General features: G+C 45.6%; 1 protein-coding gene across 10 annotated transcripts in view; it reads left to right on the top strand.

Annotated features, from left to right (window-relative positions):
* Positions 1-5,085, top strand: part of LOC137528712 (class I histocompatibility antigen, F10 alpha chain-like) — a 318,384-nt gene extending 313,299 nt beyond the window's left edge. For all 10 annotated transcript variants that reach the window (XM_068250217.1, XM_068250213.1, XM_068250216.1 and 7 more), the window contains one exon: positions 4,764-5,085. The gene's annotated coding sequence lies outside the window, so the exon portion shown is untranslated. The remainder of the gene's footprint in view (positions 1-4,763) is intronic.
* The last annotated feature ends 4,408 nt before the right edge of the window (positions 5,086-9,493 follow it).

The raw sequence follows: 9,493 nt of genomic DNA on the forward strand, positions 1-9,493 counted from the left end.
TAAAGTCTGAAAACCACTGCGCCTGCGTTGCGATGTACTCGATCCCGCTGATGTCACCAGGAGCGTACTGCTCAGACACAGACCATACTGGGCCTGCGCAGTATGCGCCTGGTGACATCAGCGGGATCGAGGACACAGCAATGCAGGTGCAGCGGTTTTCAGACTTTAAAGTCTGAAATTCCAGAAGTGAACCGGAGGCGGGGCCGGAGCATCAGTCAGTGGCTGCGTGGGCACAGGATGTCTGCGGGGGACCATTAGAAGCCCCGGGTAAGTTTAACTCATTTTCCCCCGACCCCCCCTACAGTATCCCTTTAAATTAGAAACTTCGTCAGGAGTGAACAGTATTAAAGTGCTAGAGTGCCAAAACGTAAATATATATATAACCTATGTAAGGTGTGGCAAGATTAATCCTTTGACCAACCCAAAGCACCAAAAAGCACTTAGGTGAACAAGACCTAAATAAAAACAGTTAAAAACACAAACAAAAAAATAAGCAGCATATTGGCAATTTGGTAACCATAGTGGAACAGTAGAGCATTCATATTATAGTGGTTCCCCAATTACATACAATCCATAAAAGTAGATGAGATCACATGCAGTGGGACCAAGGCCTTGCACCTCAATAGCTGGAAAGCCTTATTTCAACATTTGTTAAAGACAAAATAGTTCTATATTACTTGTATTTGCTACACTTCTTGCAAACATCCGTCTTTGTGACCACCGTTGACATTAATGTGCACAGCAGTATCTGTCAGGAACCGGCCCGCGGCACGCCTGCGTATACGGTTCCTGACTGCGGGTTTGACCAGATCAAGCGGGGAGCAGCCTTATTCAAGCTACAAACAAGGCTGGGACCCCTTAAACACTTCTCATTGTCACCACTAGCTGTTGCTAGAAATGTCCACTCAGCTGTCGAGTGCTCAACACGCAATCTGCGTTTTCGTATTCGGGTCAGCTTTGCGCTTTAGGCCGAATACGAGGACGCCACGCACACACACACAGTTGCAATCTACACTGTAGTGAAGCAAAACTACTAACAGTTGTTCTGAACTATACTGTTAGCCACTCTGCTGTCGAGCTACTCGCACTGGCGTTTTCGTACGTTGGGTCAGCTGCGCGCTTTAGGCCAACGTATGACAAACGCCCCCCACACAATGCAATTACAATCTTATACAGTAGTGTCGCTCAATCATACAATCAGGCATGAACTTAGTTACACTTCAGTCTCTTCTAGGCTATGAGTGTTAGTTTAGTACAGCAGAAGTCAAGCTTATTAAATAACAATTTAATATTCCAGAAAAAATGGAACAATGCAGAAAATAATAAATACAAAAGATGTACAAAAAAACAAAGTAAAAAAGTTACAAAGTAAAAGTTACAAGATACACACAAGGCTATTTGCTTACCAAAATAACAGGGGTCAAGATAGAAGAATCTTGGACTTGGGTTCTGTGGACGAACACCGTTCTGGTTGGACCAGGAGCCAACTTAGCTTGGACCGGGAGTCCGGCTTCAGCTACCGTCAGGAGTGGACTGATTTTAGGTATCTGCCCCCTGCTTTTTATGCTGGAATATTTGCCTTGAGGCTGCAAGTCTGTTTGGATGGGGGGAACTAGTTTTAACTACATCCTCAGACATAATTTGATTCCCAGAGATCTACTTCCACATGTAAAGAGTGTATTATAGCACACACACAACAAAAGACTTCCTTAACATCCAATTTCCCCAGGTAAAAGTCTATACATCAAAAGATTGTGAAGTGAGGCTTTTCAACATTGCATCAGGCTGTCATATGTAAAGTACCGAGTTTCCTGATAGCCTATGAAGTTGGCAGATTCAATTGTCTTTTGGGACAATTGGGTGTCTACAGGTCAAAGAGTTCAAAAGCTATGCAGACAACCCAATTAGCAGTGACCCACTCTCTGAGGAACTGCATACAGAAACTCAAAAGCACTTCCTATTGTCATACAGTAAACACAGCTTTCCCCAAAGCCGGAATTGCTTGTAACAGGCATACACATCTGAAGTACACAGCAGACAGGAAAATGAAAAAATATGGCTTCTGTATTACCCCAACATCATAAGCAACCCAATATATCACCACAGTATCCTTTTAGGTGAAAATGTTTTGAGCAATTATTTTGTTGTGTGTTAACTTTTAGGCTAGGTTTCAACTTGCGTCGGACCACAAATGGCCAGTGGGAGTGGACAGTGTAGTGTCCGCTCTGAGGGTCCATTGTAGCCCAGTGAGATGTATTTCAACCAAGACTATGGTCTATATGGGAAACACGTCCGCTTTTCACACCTGTGACACCAGTAACTAAGACACGCCAAATTTACTACAGAAAGGTCAAGCTTGCTGTTATACTGGCGAGCATAATTGGCGCTGAATATCTGGAGGGCAGTGTGTGGTTCTTTTTATATTGTATTATTGTACATTGTATCCTTAAAGAGACTCTGTAACAAAATGTCCATGTAACGATCGGTGTAACACAGAGAGGATCTGATTATCGGTGATCTGCAGTATCACCGAAAATACAGATATATACCCAATTATTGATGATCTGCAGTATCACCGATAATCAGATATATTTCTAACCTCTGGACACCTGAGTAATATGAGTGTTTGGTGCAACAGTAATACTTTGAGGAGAGCACCCGTATAGAGGGTGCTAGGCAGTGCGAGATACTGCTCAGAGAACAGGTTCCTTCCAATGGTCTGATGCTCCCCAAGGGGCGGAGCCAGGCAGAAAGTGGGAAGGACCAGAGAGGGAGTGACACCAATGGTGAAGTGTCACTGACAGGTCTGTGAACTATCTCCAAACAGGGAAGATAGTTCTCGAGGTCGGACAGGCCAGGTCGGTAACAGACAGACAGATCAGGTACAGAGACAGGAGACAGATACGGAATCTTAAGACAAGCAGGGTTCAACAACAGAGTATCAGATATTGCGAAGTACCAAATCAGAGATCAAGAGAATGGTCAGGAAAGCAGAAAGTCACAACAGATAATAACAATGCCTAGTCTTAGGTGTGAGCTCCGTGACCATCAACACCCTGGAACTAGTCTGATATATAACAGAATGATAATACAGTTCCCTAGTCTTGGGTGTGAGTTTCTTGATCATCAACACCCTGGAACTAGTCTGAAGTATAACAGAATGGTAATACAGTTCCCTAGTCTTGGGTGTGAGTTCCTTGATCATCAACACCCTGGAACTAGTCTGAAGTAATAACAGATTGGTAATACAGTTCCCTAGTCTTGGGTGTGAGTTCCTTGATCATCAACACCCTGGAACTAGTTTGAAGTAATAACAGATAATATCACAGATACTGACAAGGTCTGAGTGCTACCACGTAGTGATCGCAACGCCAGACACCAGAGAAATGACCAGCACCCAGTATATATACACCAGCGCTCTCCTGCGCCTCCCCTAAGTGCTGGACCAATGAAACCTTGTAGAATTGTCAGCTGACCGGCTGGATCAGCTGACACCCTTCTGACTGTCATAAAGGTTCTGCCTCTCAGCGCGCACGCGCGTCCTTCTGAACCTGTGTGGACTATCAGTCCCAGCCACACCAGACATGTGTTGTAATGTATCTGCTGGTTTGAACGCGGGGCCAGCCGCACCGCTGTCAGAGCATGCGGCGGCAACTCTGCGTTCAACCATACTGCTAGTGGTAGGTCCATACGTGCAAACTGCCGCGTCGGACGCGGAATCCGCCATGTTGGACGCAGAATTAGCCGCCTTACTCTGAATACTCGCGGCGGCTTTTCCGCGTTTTCTCACAGTCCAGCCTTATTTCTTCTATCCTATAAGTTCCTATACCTGTTCTAATGTGGTCTTACTGCAGCCTTTCCTAGTTGCACAGTCGCTGTAATATCTCTGTTATCAAATCTAATCTTCTTTCCTTTGCTGGCTTTGTTGGCTCGGGCAAGAATGTGCTGCTCTGCTTGTGATAGGGAGAAGCTATACACACCTTCTCCACGCCCCCTCCAGGCTCTGTATGAGTCACAGACTGAGCTTCTCTGAGCCTGTCACAAGCTGGTTAGCAGCCATGTCTTTTGTTTGTAAACGCTGCCTAAAACTGTCAATTACAAGCCAGGATTGCAGCAGGGAGTGGCAGAAACAGCACAGAGGGGCCCAGGAGAACATAATGAATAGAAGGGTATGCTTTTTGTTGTAAGAATTTTAGAGTACAGATTCTCTTTAAAGGATACATAAAGCAGTATAAAAAAACAGAGTTACCAGTACTTATCTGGGACCTCCAGCCCCTAGAAGTCTATGTACCTCTCGCTGCAGCTCCTCTCTCAGGCAAGTCACCTGGGGTCTCCTCCACAGGCCGACTGCTCCTGCTTGCGGTTGTGCACAGTAGACGGGAGCATTCTGCACAGGCACAGTACTTCAGCGCCTGCGCAGAACGCTCCCGGCTGCAGGAGAGCGACTGCAAACGGTGTGGCCGTGCGCATGCACAGAGGCCGCCAACCTGGCCGGGTCAGTGGCTGCTATGGAGGGGACCCTGGGAGACTGAGAGCGGAGCTGCAGCGAGAGACACATAGACTCCCAGGGGCTGGAGGAAGCCCCCCCAGGTAAGTAAATCTGTTTTTTTTTTCTTTAATTGCCTTCTACAGTATATCTTTTATATGTAATTCCTGAAGCCACAGAGAAGTGATGAGATTTATAGCCTGTGTATAAAATAATGGAATGACAACAAAGCCATAAATGGTGACAATTCTCTCTCTCTCTCTCTCTCTCTCTCCAGCCTGAAGATGATGATGTGTGAAGATCAGACAAGAAGGAAACTGGATCCCATTCAGCCTCTTCTGCAGCATTTATACCCCGCCTGCTGCTCTTTACTGCTCATCCACCACCACCTTGTCCTGGCGCCCTGCTCTCAGGCGGCCCTGCATTTAATCTGTTTATGGTGGTTGCTCCTGGCTTAATATATGTCCAGATGAGGAAGTTTTGTCTACTTAACCTGTGTGGATATTCATTGAGTATATAAAGGCCTGAAGAAGGGTACTTGACCTGAAACAAATCGATGTTGATGCCTTTTCTGCCATAAATTAACAATATGCACTATACCACTTGATGTGTTCTCTTGATGCACATTTGTATACTATTTTCTGCATTCTGACATCCTTTAATATGCAGCCATGGGCTTTCGAGCCCAGACGGACTCATATTCGAAATTCTAATGAAGTCTAATGACTTTAGGTGTGACTGCGGGATGGGGGGGGGGGGGGGGGGTTAACTTACCCAGAAGCCTTCGGGAAGGCAGCATTTCATTATGCGTCATAGGCATAATGAAAGCCACTAACATGCTTCCTCTTTCAAGCCAGGAGAAAGCGCGGAAGTGAGTGGTGGAACGCAGTGGTCCTGAAGTCTTCTGGGTAAGTTAACCACCCATCCTGCGGTCACACCTGAACTCATTAGAATTCCGTCTGGACTCCAAAGTACATCCCTATTAAAGAGATTCTGTAACAAAATGTTCAGCCTTATTTCTTCTATCCTATAAGTTCCTATACATGTTCTAATGTGGTATGGCTTACTGCAGCCTTTCCTAGTTGCACAGTGGATGTATTATCTCTGTTATATGATCTAATCTTCTCTCCTCTGTTGTCTGTCGGGATCAGGCACTCAGGCTGGAATGTGCTGCTCTGCTGTGATAGGTAGAAGTTATACACACCCTCTCCACGCCCCCTGCATGCTCTGTGTGAGTCACAGACTGAGCTCCTCTCAGCCTATCACACTCTGGTTAGCAGCCATGTCTTTTATTTGTAAACACTGCCTAAAACTGGCAATTACAAGCCAGGATTGCAGCAGGGAGTGGCAGAAACAGCACAGAGGGGCCCAGGAGAACATAATCAATAGATTGGTATGCTTTTTATTGTAAGAATTTTAGAGTACAGATTCTCTTTAAAGAGGAACTGTAACGGCAAAACGTTCCCTGGGGGGTACTCACCTCGGGTGGGGGAAGCCTCAGGATCCTAATGAGGCTTCCCACGCCGTCCTGCGTCCCTCTGGGGTCTCGCTGCAGCCCTCCGTACAGCCGTGACGTAATATTTACCTTCCCGGCTCCTGCGCAGGCGCTCTGACGGCTGTCGGCTCCAAAGTAGGCGGAAATACCCGATCGCCGTCGGGTCCGCTCTACTGCGCAGGCGCAAGTCTCCGACGCCTGCGCAGTAGAGCGGACCCGACGGAGATCGGGTATTTCTGTCTATTTCCGAGCCGAAAGCAGCCACAGCGCCCCCGCTGGAGCCAGCAAAGGTAAATATTGAAATTACAGTCGGGTCTGTCGCCGGCTGTTCAGAGGGCTGCAGTGAGACCCCCGTGGGACAGAGGACGGCGTGGGAAGCCTCATTAGGATCCTGAGGCTTCCCCCACCCGAGGTGAGTACCCCCCAGGGGATCTTTTTAAAGTTAGAGTCTCTTTAATATGAAAATTAGCAGTTGTAAACTAGTAATAATTATAATAACACAGCACTATTGTTTTTCATGCAATGCACTTGTTTAATGCCACTTATGTCAACAGATGTCCTCTTTTATGGAAATATCCCTGTATTATGTACCAATGTCTGTAGTGTCATGTATAGCAATGTCTGTATATTATGCACACCTTTGTATCTCCTATTCTACAGTGCTATATAAATCAGAAATAATGATACATATATTGGTGACAAAAAGGTAGAATGTTGTTCCAGGGAGGTTCATGATGGCATTTACTTTTTACCCAGGATGTTATATTTGGCGTCCCTGATCCCGTGAACCCGCTCCAGTGCAGCATAGGCGTAACAACTTCAGAATCACAGACTTACCCCCCCCCCCCCCCCTTTCCTAGTGACTCGGCCATTTTTCACAAATCAGTGCTGTGCAGCTTTGACAGCTTGCTGCACAGCCATACAACTTAGCACACAAATGAGTTTTACCTCCTTTTCTTGTCCTTGCCAGGACATTCTTTTGGAGGTCTCTGATCACTGCTGCGATCGTTTGTTTTTGATTTAATTAAAAAAAAAAGCATTTTACCTCCCTCCCCCCCTTCCCTGTCCTAAATTGATGTAGGATGGCGATCAGTCGTTTTCCCCGCCTCTCATAGGCATCTGCCTATGAGAAGGCATTCAATGCGAGCCACTCTGATGGACAGCCGAGTGTCCCCTGTACAGCACTGTGCTAGATTGGCTATTTTTTTTTGTTTCCGTGATCGCAACTAGCAGGCTGATTCTGTGACTCAGCAGGGAACAATCACGCATGTGCGCGAGTGTTCCCTGATAATCTCCGCTCCCAGGACTTGACGCCGATCGGTGTTAGGAGGTCGGGAGGGGGGTTAATGGATTTTATATATATATATATATTTTATTTTTATTTTTTTTTATCGTATTTATTCAATTTTTCACACGAAGTGTAAGCAGACAGACTGTATAATACATATGAAAAGTGTAATACAATCCAATGTACCGAGGACAACCAGAAACATTGAATCATGATTTTTAAAGGATACCTGAAGTGACATGTGACATGATGAGATAGACATGTGTATGTACAGTACCTAGCACACAAATAACTATGCTGTGTTCCTTTCTTTCACTGCCTGATAGAGTTAAATATCAGGTATGTAACGGCTGACTCAGTCCTGACTCAGACAGGAAGTGACTACAGTGTGATGCTCACTGATAAGAATTTCCACTTTTTCTCTCTTTCTTGCTCTCAGTAGCCATTTTCTGCTAGGAAAGTGTTTTATAGTTGGAATTTCTTATTAGTGAGGGTCAAACTGTAGTCAATTCCTGTCTGAGTCGGGACTGAGTCAGCCACTCACATACATACATATATTTAACTCTTTCAGGCAGAGAAAGAAAGAAAGGAACACAGCATAGTTATTTGTGTGCTAGGCACTGTACATACACATGTCTATCTCATCATGTCACATGTCACTTCGGGTATCCTTTAAACATTTAAATCTCAGTATCCGTTATCCAGCAGTGAATAAGCTAAAGTGTAATGTTTTAATGAGATCGGATTCCCTATGTAAATTTGGCTCTAGCACGTAGAGGGCCTGGTGCACATAAAAGCAGTAATATTGCCATGCACAGGCATCACACAGCAATAATACCTTTGCTACAAAACTGTGCACCGTGAGTGATGCTATCAACGCGACCCGTGATACTCAACTAGCATGACCATTGCTATGGTAATACCCGTTACTAACAAGCATTGACGTTAATAGCGCACATTACCTAGTCGAGTACCGCGGGTCACGCTTATGGCGTAACTCACTGCTGGTAGTAAAGGTAATACTGCTGTGTTTACATGCATCAGACCCAGAATGAGCTCTGTCAGAAAATCTCATATTAATGCAGAGACATTGGGTTTGATTCACTAACCGGCGCTAAGGGTTAGCGCCGGAGTGAAAAGCCTCTTCGTGCCCCATAAGTAGCTCTGCGCGCAAAGCTACTTCACGCACAGCCCCGCTCAGTGTGGGGGGTGCGCGGGTAATAGTGTGCGGTGCGACGATAACGTTGCACCCGGTGTGTCTAAAACGGCGCATTGGGTGCCCCTGAAACAGCGCATCTTTAGGAAGCATCCGATGCGCCATTTGTGGCGCACCTATTGCAAGGTTTACAGGGCAGTGGGTGCGACGTTATCGTCGCACCACACACTATTACCCGCGCATCGTGCTGCGCGAGCACTGAGCGGAGCTGTGTGTGATGTGTGGGCGTAAACCACCTAACTCCGTGGTTTGCGCCCACTACCTCTTAAGGCTCACTAACCGGCTTAGCGTCGGTTAGTGAATCAAGCTGATTATGATCTCCATCTTGCTTTAAGTTGATTATATATGTTTAACAATGTTCTGCAAAATTTTTGAGAATTTCAAGATTTTATGGATGTGAAATTAAGCAGAGTTATTCTTTAATCAGAGCTAGATTGCTGGTTATAGTAAGCCTTTATGTGATTTTTTGCAGTGAGCTGTCTTTTCTATGTACAAGGGTATGTTTATTTTAAGATAAGAACTCAGTTCTTGCTGCAATGCAAAGCGCTTATGCAAGGCCAACCATACGCACCGCAGAAGCTATAAGCTTGCTATACGCTGATATATGTTAATCATGTATAGTGATCATAGAGCTATTAATCAATGAGTTGATCAATAATAAAGCTGTATATTAAAGAAAATCTGTAATGAAAAAAAAAAAACTTTCTGGGGGATACGCTTTCCCGTCCTCCGGTGTCCCGGCAATCCAGCGCTGCAGCCCCTTAAACTGCAGTGAGGTAAATATTTACCTCTCCTCGATCCTGCGCAGGTGCACTAGTGACTTCTTTCAGGTAAGGCAGAAATAGCCAAACCTGATCGGATCCACTACTCTACTTTGCAACTGCGCAGTAGAGCGGGTATGATCAGGTTCGGCTATTTCTGCCTTACCCGAAAGAAGAGTCACTAGTGCACCTGCGCAGGATCGCGGAGAGGTAAATATTGCTGCGCCTGCCCACCCTTGTCAAGCTT

This window comes from Hyperolius riggenbachi, chromosome 8, assembly GCF_040937935.1.
Source record: "Hyperolius riggenbachi isolate aHypRig1 chromosome 8, aHypRig1.pri, whole genome shotgun sequence".
NCBI lineage: Eukaryota > Metazoa > Chordata > Amphibia > Anura > Hyperoliidae > Hyperolius > Hyperolius riggenbachi.